The sequence below is a fragment of the Oryctolagus cuniculus genome, chromosome 1 (genome assembly GCF_051225735.1).
Source record: "Oryctolagus cuniculus isolate XC-2025 breed Fujian yellow rabbit chromosome 1, ASM5122573v1, whole genome shotgun sequence".
NCBI lineage: Eukaryota > Metazoa > Chordata > Mammalia > Lagomorpha > Leporidae > Oryctolagus > Oryctolagus cuniculus.
In genome coordinates this window covers 18,001,666-18,012,060 of record NC_142867.1, presented here as the reverse complement: position 1 = coordinate 18,012,060, position 10,395 = coordinate 18,001,666, and the positions used below count along the sequence as shown (strand labels likewise).

The following is a 10,395-nucleotide window of genomic DNA, read 5'->3' as shown; positions in this document are numbered from 1 at the left end:
CTTCCACCTGCTGGTTCCTCCCCAAAGGCCTACAACAGACTGGGCTGGGCCAGGCTGAAACGAGGAGGTGGGACCTCCATCCAGCCTCCTACATGGGTGACAAGGATGAACTGCTTGTGTCATCCCTTGCTGCCTCGCAGGGTGTGCCTTAGCAGGAAGCTGGAGTGGTAGCTGGAGTTGGGACACAAACCTGGGACCTCTGATGTGGGTGGCAAGTGTCTTAGCCCTTCTCATCACTGAGCCAAACACCCAAACAGTTGGATTTATTTTTGAGAAAGTAATATATTCTTATAGTTCAAAACTCAAAAATTACAAAATGGTTTGTGTTAAAAAGAGAATCTTCACTAAGCTCCCCTCCCTGCTGACAGTCCATGGAACCTAGCTGGTTTTTGAATACTGGCAGAAATGTCTGCATGAACAGGTGAATGTGTGCTCTTCCTTCTCTCGTTTTGCCAGTGACAGCTTGCCTTACTACTGTTCCATATCTTTTTTTTTTTTTTTTTCCACTCAATACATCTGGGAACTCTTTCTGGATCAGTTCCTAAGAGCTTCCTTGTTCTTTTACAGGTGCACACAATATCCATATTGCATAACTGTGTCCTAATTTACTTAAGCAGGTGGAGAGTTAGGTCCTTCCAGGCTGTGGTTGTTATGAACAGGGGGATCACGAATATCTTGGAAGGCTGAAATTCAGAGCTTCTCTTAGTTCACCTAGGGGATTGTCAGCCAGGTTTGTCACCACGTCCTCATGCAAAGTCAATCTGAGTCATGGGGTGTGCTGGAATGAAGTGAAAAGCTCATGCCAAGATGGCCGCTGACAACAGAAACTGCCTGGCAACAAGAGCCTGCCTGGCAACAGGCTGTGATTGGTTGGGGCATAGACTGCCCCTTGACCGGATTGGCTGGTCTTGGCTATATAAGCTGTTGTACTAACTCAAATGAGTCTGTGGGCTGCTCCCCTCAGGCCTGCTTTCACCCGACTCCCGGGGTCTGTGTGGTGATTCCGAGCCTCTTGCCCCCACCACGCTCCTCCTCTCAGAAACAAATCCACTGCAACATTGTTGAGAAATCAACTGCAACAATGGGGTGCCTGCATTTGTGTGTTTGATAGACATTGCCACTTGGCCCTCTGGGTTTGGACAAATACTCACGGAGTGCCCACTTCATGCCAACACCACTGCCAAACACTGGACATTCAGCCGTGAACAGCATCCCCCGATCTCTAGGGATGCAGCCCACTTGAATGCCCTGAGAGGAGACCAACCATCAGGAGCTCAGATGAGGGGCTGGTGCTATGGCGTAGTGGGTAAAGCTGCCGCCTGCAGTGCCAGCATCCCATATGGACGCCAGTTCAAGTCCTGGCTGCTCCTCTTTGATCTGGCTCTCTGTGACTTGGGAAAGCAGTAGAAGATGGCCCAAGTCCTTGGACCCCTGCACCCACGTGGGAGACCCAAAGAAGCTCCTGTCTCCTGGCTTTGGATCTGTTCAGCTCTGACCTTTGCAGTCATTTGGGGAGTGAACCAGCGGATGGAAGACACCGCCTCACCCCCGTAACTCTGCCTTTCAAATAAATTAATATATCTTAAAAAAAAAAAAAAAAAAGGAGGTCAGATGAATGAGCTGGAGCGTTTCTGGCAGAGAGAAGCTCTGTGGGGAAAACAAAACAGCCAACCCAGGACAGGTGCCATTGAGATGGGAACTCCTGGGTAAATGGCCTTTCTTGGATTAGCTGGACTGTGCTTGGGATAAAAACAAAGCCAGGCCTGAGAATCTCTGTTCAGACCTTCCCCACCAATCAGCTGCCCAAATATCAGGAATCACTTTGCTGGGGGGACGTTTGGGGACACTTTCTTTTCCTTTCCCCTCTCTGTTTAAAATTCTGCTTTTGCAAAAGAGGAAATGTCTTCAACTCTCCATCAAGAGGAGAGCTGCCCCTTGCCCTGTTGGACAAAGGCCAGTGGGGTGGAGTGGCCCTGGGCAGCTCCTGGAGGGCCTGGGCCCTGGTCGTCAAAGCCTATCATCAGGGCTTTCCTCTCCTCGAAGCGGCCTGCAGGCTGCCGAAACAGAGACTCTGGTTGCTGCTACCAAGGACTGCTATGGCAGCCACAGGGTCCAGGTGGGCCCTCCGTCCTGCCCGCTTACTCCCCACCGCCGCCTAAGTCAGGTGCTCTCAGACCCTGGAGCCTCCGAGTGGGGAAACCTGGGCCTGGAACTGGCAATCCTTCTTGCTGCTCAAGGCCAAGATGACAAACTTGGTGGAACGGGCTGTCCAGCCCCAGAACAGCCAATTAGGCGGCAGCCTGTGCCACGTGGGTGTCTCTTGCACGCCCACCTCGGCACACCTTGCCCTGCTGTCCTCTCCACCCTCAAGGCGCCTACTTCCTCATTGCTTGGGCCTCTGGAAACCCTCAGCCTTCAAGGCCCAGCTCAAATGCTCCTCGTCCAGGAAATCTCTTCTCACAGCCCGGCTTAAGGTCTTAGGGGAAGAGCAGGCATCATCATCTTTTGTTTCCAACAAGGTCTTTTGGGGGCTGGAGCCTTGGCGCATATACCCCCCTCTGCCTCTCTCCGGAGCCCTGCACTGTAGAACCTTGCCCATGTGGGCCCCTCCCCCACTCCCCCACCCCCCACACGTGTTGGCTGTGGAATGAGAGACCTGTAAGGTGACACTGTCCAGATCAAGCGAGCTGGCGGGGCGCAGGAGACGGGCGGCTGTTAGCGCACTGTCTGCGGGCGCTTGAAGCGGCTCCAGCGGCCCTCTCTCATCCCCGTCGGCGCTCTCTGGTCTTCTATTTTGGGTCCTGTTCTACCAGAGTGATTGAGCAAAGGGGAAATCATCACGAAACCACAGCGGTGGGGAGGAGGAAAAGGCAGAGAGGAGCATGCGGGGTCGAAGGGAGGGTGAGATAAATAAGGTCAGCGAGTGGGAGCCTTGGAGATGGCACGGCCGGCCGGGACCGAAGCTGACCAGACAGCAGATGCTGAACAGGCGCACGTGGGCGAGCCTTCGGGGAGGGGAGGGGAGGGAAGAAGCACTGGAGGAGAAGGCGGGCAGAGGTTCAAGCAGCCTCACCCTGGGAACTGACCAACTTGCTTCTCTTGTACGAGAGGGAGCCCACATTGCTCCAGTTTTTTTTTTTTTTTTTCCCCCTGGAAACAAGAGAACAGAAAATTCCAGCTGAAAGTCTCATTCCCTCCTCCTTGGTAGTTTGGGGCTGGGCCCGCAGTTCCTCTCTGCAGAAGAGGAACCCATGAGTGCATGCCATTCTCTTGGGAGAGAGGCGCTGGCCTCTGGCATTCCTCTCGTGGGCGGGGAGGCTGATACTTCCTGCACACAGGGAGGCTGGTTCTCTAGGGCGTGAAAGAGGAAGAAGCCCTCAAATGGAAGAGACCTGAAAGGAGCAAGAAACTCTAGCTCCTGGGGAAACCTGGAGCCTCAGGCGGCCTTGGGAAGGGGTCCAGGGAAGTGGCTCCTGGAGCTACCACTGATGATGTAAGGTTTTCTATCAACTCCTTCTTCAGGGGTGCAAAGTTGCTGCCTTGGCACCATCCATCACCCCCACACTTACTCCTCCAGAGTTGTGCTGCCAGACGCAGTAGCCACTCGACACATGTGGCTCTTGAGCTCTTGAAATGTGGCTTGTGCAAGTGGAGATGGGATGCAAGTACAAAACACATCTTGCATTTCAAGGTCCTTGTATGAAAAAGAATATAAAATATCTCATTACTACTTTTTTTTAAAGATTTATTTATTTATTTGAAAGGCAGAGTTACAGAGAGGCAGGGAGAGAGCGAGAGAGAGAAAGAGAGAGAGAGGTGTCTTCCATCCTCTAGTTCACTCTCCAAATGGTCATGATGGCTGGAGCTGGGCCGATTGGAAACCAGGAGCCAGAAGCTTCTTTGGGTCTCCCATGCAGGTGCAGGGGCCCAAGCACTTGGGCCATCTTCTACTCTTTCCCAGGCCATAGCAGAGAGCTGGAACAGAAGTGGAGGAGCTGAGACTCAAACCAGCACCCATATGGGATGCCAGCACTGCAGGCAGCGGCTTTACCCACCATGCCACAGCCCCTGATTAATGCTTTTTATGGTGATTACTTGTTGAACTGATAATATTTTGAACATGCATAAATAAAAATGTATTATTAAAATAAATTTCATATGTTTTTCCTTCAGCTTTTTTTTTTTTTTTTTTTTTTTTGACAGGCAGAGTGGACAGTGAGAGAGAGAGACAGAGAGAAAGGTCTTCCTTTGCCGTTGGTTCACCCTCCAATGGCCGCCACGGCCGGCGTACTGCGCTGATCCGAAGGCAGGAGCCAGGTGCTTCTCCTGGTCTCCCATGGGGTGCAGGGCCCAAGCACTTGGGCCATCCTCCACTGCACTCCCTGGCCACAGCAGAGAGCTGGCCTGGAAGAGGGGCAACCAGGACAGAATCCGGCGCCCCAACCAGGACTAGAACCCGGTGTGCCGGCGCCGCAAGGCAGAGGATTAGCCTAGTGAGTTGAGGTGCCGGCCTCCTTCAGCTTTTTGAATGTGGCTACCAGAGAAGTTAAGTTTGTGCATGTGGTTTGCATTTATTTCTGTTGGACTGGGCTGCGCTGGAGGGTCTATATCTGGGGCTGGGGACAGACCTGCAGGAGTCTGGGCAAATTTTAAACTGGTTTTCCTCTAGTTGGAAAAAAAAATTTTTTTTTAAGAAAATGCATCACTGTGGCCAGCATGTAGCACAGAGGTTAAGCAGCTGTCTGAATGCCGGAATCCCATATGGGTACCAGTACTCATTCCGGCTGCTCTGCTTCCTATCCAGCTCCCTGGTAATGCACCTGCGGAAGCAGTAGAGGATGACCCAAGTACGTGGGCTCCTGAATCCACATGGGAGACCCGGATGAAGATCTTGGCTCTTGGCTTTGGCCTGGCCCAACCCCAGCTGTTGTGGTCATTTGTGGAATGAACCAGTGGATGTAAGATCTCTCTCTCTCTCTCTCTCTCTCTCAACTTTGCCTTTCAAATAAATAAGTCTTTTATTTTAATTGCATCATTTTTCTGCACCAATAGTAAACATCAGGAATCCATGGGGACAGGGGATTCTGTCACATTGCAGACCAAGACACGGACCCGTAAATATGGAGGAGGTCCCCTGAGAGACTGGAGCTTACTGTTTCTTCTACATTTACTCAAAAGTACGTGTTTTAAGCATTTAACTATGTGCTTGTTCTGGGAGTTGATATCTAGAAGGAAACAAGGCAAAGCAAAGGTTCTTGCTCACGTGGGAAGGGTGGAGATGGGCATTTGACCTAGTAGTTAAGATACCAATGTCCGGGGTCGGGGTTGGGGCATAGCAGGGTAAGCTGCTGCTTACGATGCTGCCATCCCATGTGTGAGCCCTGATTTCAGTCCTGGCTGCTCAGGTTCCAAACCAGCTCCCTGTTAGTGCGCCTGGGAAAGCAGCAGAAGATGGCCCAAGTGCTTGGGTCCCTGCCAACCCACGTGGGAGACCCGGATGGAGTTCCCGGCTCCTGGCTTCGCAGCCATTTGGGAAATGAACCAGCAGATGGAAGATCTCTCTTTCTCCGTCTTTCCCTCTATCGCTCTGCATGTCAAATAAACAAACAAACAAACAAATAAATCCTGGGGGTGGGGGAATATACAGATTTTATTTTAGCAGCACGGAGCATCTTTCTCCTTCACTTCCTTCCTGCCCTTCTCCTCTCTTTTTCCTTCTACTTCTTTAATTACAATTGCTTTGCTTTTGGTGGGGGAGGGGGCCGGGGCTGGGGCCGGGGGACCCACTCTCCTTCTCTTCTTCCTCCCTGCTTCCCTCCTCCCCTTCTTCAGCTCTGGTTGCTGTGTTTCCTTTGTCGTCCCTCTCTTCTCTCTGCGCCCTCCTGGCTCTGGCCGGGGCTGACAACAGTGAATGGAGGGTTGACGGGGAGGTGGTGGCCGTGGTTGCCTTGTGGTGTGTTGTCTAACAATGCCGTCTGTGGGTGGCACCATCCCAGCGCCACTCTGTCTGTCCTGGGAGCCGCTGCCCCTGAGCTGTTGGGTAGATTCCCGGGAATCAGAACAATGCAGGATAACCCAGTAATCAGGAATTTTTGGCATGGAAGTTTCCTTAGAGATTGTCTGGACTGATCCCTTCATTTTATGAATAGGGAGTTAAAAACCCGGAGAGGGGAAGTGAGTTCCCCAAAACCCAGGACTCCCAACCCCGGTCCTGCCGTCCGGCAGCCCACGGTGATGGCCCTCATACCCTCATTCTTTTTCCTAAGAATGAAAGCAATTAAAACTCAAGGACACTAAATCAATCCAGACCTTTAGATTCTATTTCCCTGCTCCTGAGCCTCTTAGACAGATCAGTTTTAGCAGAAATTTTTGGTCAAGATGCATGAGAAAGAAAGAAAGAAAGAAAAAGACATTCTTCGAGTCCCTGTGGAAGAATGAACCTACTCTATATAAAAGTTTCAGAATATTGCATCACGTTTTAAAATCCTTCTTGTAAAAGTGAAATTACAGAACAGTGCCTGGCTCCTGTCACCTATTTTGTGCATTTGCTTTTTGGGGAGCAAGTACCTGGCTGTGTATTGGTGGAAAGTTACTAACCAAAGCATGGTCAGGCATTTTTCATGTTAGACATTTACCCGACGTGGAAAATAACCTTTAACAAGCAACACGCAAAGCAGCTAAATTTAGCCGAGTTGGCTTCACGGTACTTATTTTTTTCCGAGCAATTAGGTAGCAGTGTACTTAGTAGTGAATGGTAAGGCGTGAAAGTGCAGTTCTTGCTCTGAAGCTGAAGATGTTCGAATTTGGGCAGGTGACTCAATCTTCTGAGTCTCAGTTTATTTCTCTTGTGAAATGGGGTCCAAGAGAGCTGCAAGGATTCCAAGGGAATCTATGGAAAGCTCCTGGCCGAGAACCGCACACAGAGCAGATGTCCCCTGAACAGTCCCTGTTACCGTGTGCTTATTATCTGCCAGGAGCTAGGTGAGCGTTGCAGATCGATAGCTATGCAAATGAAAACTGTTGATTGCAAACATTAATTATAACAAGGCCTCAGATTCTTTAAAGAAAAATTGAAACAGAAAGAAAAAAAAGTAGAAAAAGGTAATGTCAAATACACCAATGCTCATCCAAATGTTCAGATACAACAATGTCATTTCTTTTTGTTTCTTTTCAGACTTTTCTTAGACAAAGTATAATTTTACCTTGTAAATATTGTGGGTTTTCAAAAATTTATTTGAAAGGCAGAGTGACAGAGAAAGAGAGAGAGAGAGAGAAATAGTTTCCATTCAATGGTTCACCCCACAAAAGCAACAGCTGGTGTTGAGCCAGGAGCCAGAAACTCCATCTGGGTCTCCCACATGAATGGCAGAGGTCAAAGGCCAGAGCCATTACTGCTGCCTCCCAGGGTGCACATTAGTAGGAAGCTGGATTGGATGCAGAGGCTGGATTGGAGTGTATTGCAGGCACTCCAATATGGGATGTGTGCACCCCAAACAGTGGCTTAACCTGCTGTGCCACAACACCTGCCCCTTTTATATTGTTTTAAAATGGAATCTCTACCTTTAGAAATTACTTAATTTTTTAAAGATTTTTTTTAATTTATTTGAAAAGCAGAGCTACAGAGAGGCAGAGGCAGAGACAGAGAAGGTCTTCCATCCACTGGTTCACTCCCCAGATGGCCACAATGGTTGGAGCTGTGTGGATCCAAAGCCAGGAGCCAGGAGCCAGGAACTTCTTCCAGGTCTCCCATGTAGGTGCAGGGACCCAAGGACTTGGGTCATCCTTTACTGCTTTCCCAGGCCACAACAGAGAGTTAGATCAGAAGTGGAGCAGCCAGGACTAGAACTGGTGCCCATATGGGATGCCGGCACTGCAGACCAGGGCTTTAACCCACTGCGCCACAGCACCAACCCCAGTTAATTTTTTTTTTTTTTTTTGACAGGCAGAGTGGACAGTGAGAGAGAGAGACAGAGAGAAAGGTCTTCCTTTGCCGTTGGTTCACCCTCCTATGGCCGCCGCGGCTGGCGCGCTGCAGCCGGCGCACTGCGCTGATCCGATGGCAGGAGCCAGGTACTTGTCCTGGTCTCCCATGGGGTGCAGGGCCCAAGCACTTGGGCCATCCTCCACTGCACTCCCGGGCCACAGCAGAGAGCTGGCCTGGAAGAGGGGCAGCCGGGACAGAATCCGGCGCCCCGACCAGGACTAGAACCCGGTGTGCTGGCACCGCAAGGCGGAGGATTAGCCTAGTGAGCTGCGGCGCCGGCCCAGTTAATTTATTTTTGTTTATTTTAAATGAAGAATGACAGAAAGAAGGAGAGAGAGGGAGAGAGACTTTCCATCCTCTGGATCATTCCCTGAATGCCTGCAACAGCGAGGGTTGGGCCAGGCTGAAGCCAGGAGCCTGGAAACTCAATCAGGAACTCCCACACGGTGGCAAGGACCCAAGCACCTGAGCCATCCCTGCTGCCTCCCATGGTGCACATAAGCTGGAAGAGGCAGGGGAGCCAAGACTTAAACCCAGACCCCCCAGTATGAGCTGCAGGCATCCGCAATGGCTGGACCAATTGCCTGCTCGCAGGTCTGTGTCTTTAACATCCACTGTCTTCTTGTGGCGTTCGCTGGAACGCACAGCAGGTTTGTAGCCCATTAAAGCAATCTTGAGAGACCTGGAAGAAGTTCCTGGCTCCTTGTCTTGCTGCAAGTCTCTTCCTTTCTCTGGTTTCTTTTTTCCTCTGTATTTTTATGGATCTCCATCACTCGTCTAATCTAATATTCTTTTTGGAGCAAGGCAGAGTAGAAATCAATGACTGTCAACTTTGGTTGCATATTTGAATCAAACAACATTCCAGTTTAATGAAATTTTCTAGCAGTGGGCCTGAGCATCAATCTTTTCAAAAAGCTCCCCAGACGCTTATGTAAATAAACAAATACAGCATTATCTATAATAATTTCCTCATCATTATTGCATATCTTTTCTAAACACATACTGGTTCTTTTAAAATTCAAAAATAGCTAAACCTTTGAGGTATTGGTACTAAAAATGTACGGCCTGAATCTAATCACTAGGAACTTGCAATGAATCCAGACAAGGGACATTCTACAAAATAGCTCATCTGTATTCTTCAAAAATGCTCATGTCTTGAAAGACAAAGAAAAATTTGGAAAGTATTCCCTAGTAAAGTAAACAGACATGAAAACTGAATGTAAAATGGGATGTGGGGTTTTTCTTCTGATGTTTATTTTGGGGGTCAACGCCGTGGCTCAGTTGTTAATCCTTTGCCTGAGATGCCGGCATCCCATATGGACACTGGTTCTAATCCTGGCTGCTCCACTTCCAATCCAGCTCTCTGCTGTGGCCTGGGAAAGCAGTAGAAATGGCCTTGCACCTGCGTGGGAGACCCCGAAGAAGCACCTGGCTCCTGGCTTTGGTTCAGCACAGCTCTAGCCATTGCAACCATCTGGGGAGTGAACCAACGGAAGGAAGACCTCTCTCTCTGTCTCTCCCTCTCACTGTCTGTAACTCTACCTCTCAAATAAATAAATAAAATCTAAAAAAAAAAAAAAAAGAGGTGATTATTTGAATGAAGTTGGAGATGTGATAATAATATCACATTATCATCAGTAGGGTATTTAGGGACAAAAGGGCAGACTTAGCAGTTAGGCCACCTCCTGGGATGTGTGCATCCCATGTCAGAGTTCCATCTCCTCTGGTTTTAATCCAGCTTCCTGCTCATGCACTTCCTGGGAGCCAGCAGATGATGGCTTAAGGAGTTGGGTCCCTGCCACCGCCTGGGAGACCCAGATGGAATTCAGGGCTCCTGGTTTTGGCCTGGCTGAATCCTGGTTGTTGAAGTCATTTGGGGAGTAAACCAGAGGATAGAAGATCTCTCTCTCTCTCTCTCTCTCTCCCTCTCTCTCTCTCTCTCTCTCTCTCTCTTTGTCTCTGTCTCACTCTGTCCCTGTCTTTCAAATAAAAGTGAAAATACTTTTTTTAAAAAAAAGCTAATTCTGTGAATCACAATCAAATAATCAAAAACTTTGTACATATGTTTATATAAATATATATGAGAGAGAGAATGGATAAGCAAAGACAGTAAAATGTTAACATCTGGTGGTATGAATGAAAGACATATGGAAATTCTTGTATTCTTTCAATTTTTTTTTCCAAGACTGGGGTTACCTCAAAATAAACAAAAACTTTAAACTTTTCCAAGGTCCTACAAAAGGAATAAAATAAGGACAGAATTTTAAAATTCAAAAAGTACCTACTTTGTTTCTTTAAAGATATTTCGTAGCTGGGTGGGGAGAGATGTTTCTTAGACGATATTGTCTCCAGAACACAGGGAGGGAGGTCTGGGCTTGCATCTGCTGATTTAAGGCTCCAACAATCGCTGG

General features: G+C 49.0%; 1 long non-coding RNA gene across 1 annotated transcript; it reads left to right on the top strand.

Moving 5' to 3' along the window:
- Positions 1-4,520: 4,520 nt before the first annotated feature.
- On the top strand, positions 4,521-9,566 carry LOC127484892 (uncharacterized). The gene is made up of 4 exons (XR_007912104.3): positions 4,521-4,545; positions 4,805-4,958; positions 5,053-5,177; positions 9,344-9,566. It is a non-coding gene; the product is annotated as an uncharacterized LOC127484892 (long non-coding RNA).
- Positions 9,567-10,395: the final 829 nt, after the last annotated feature.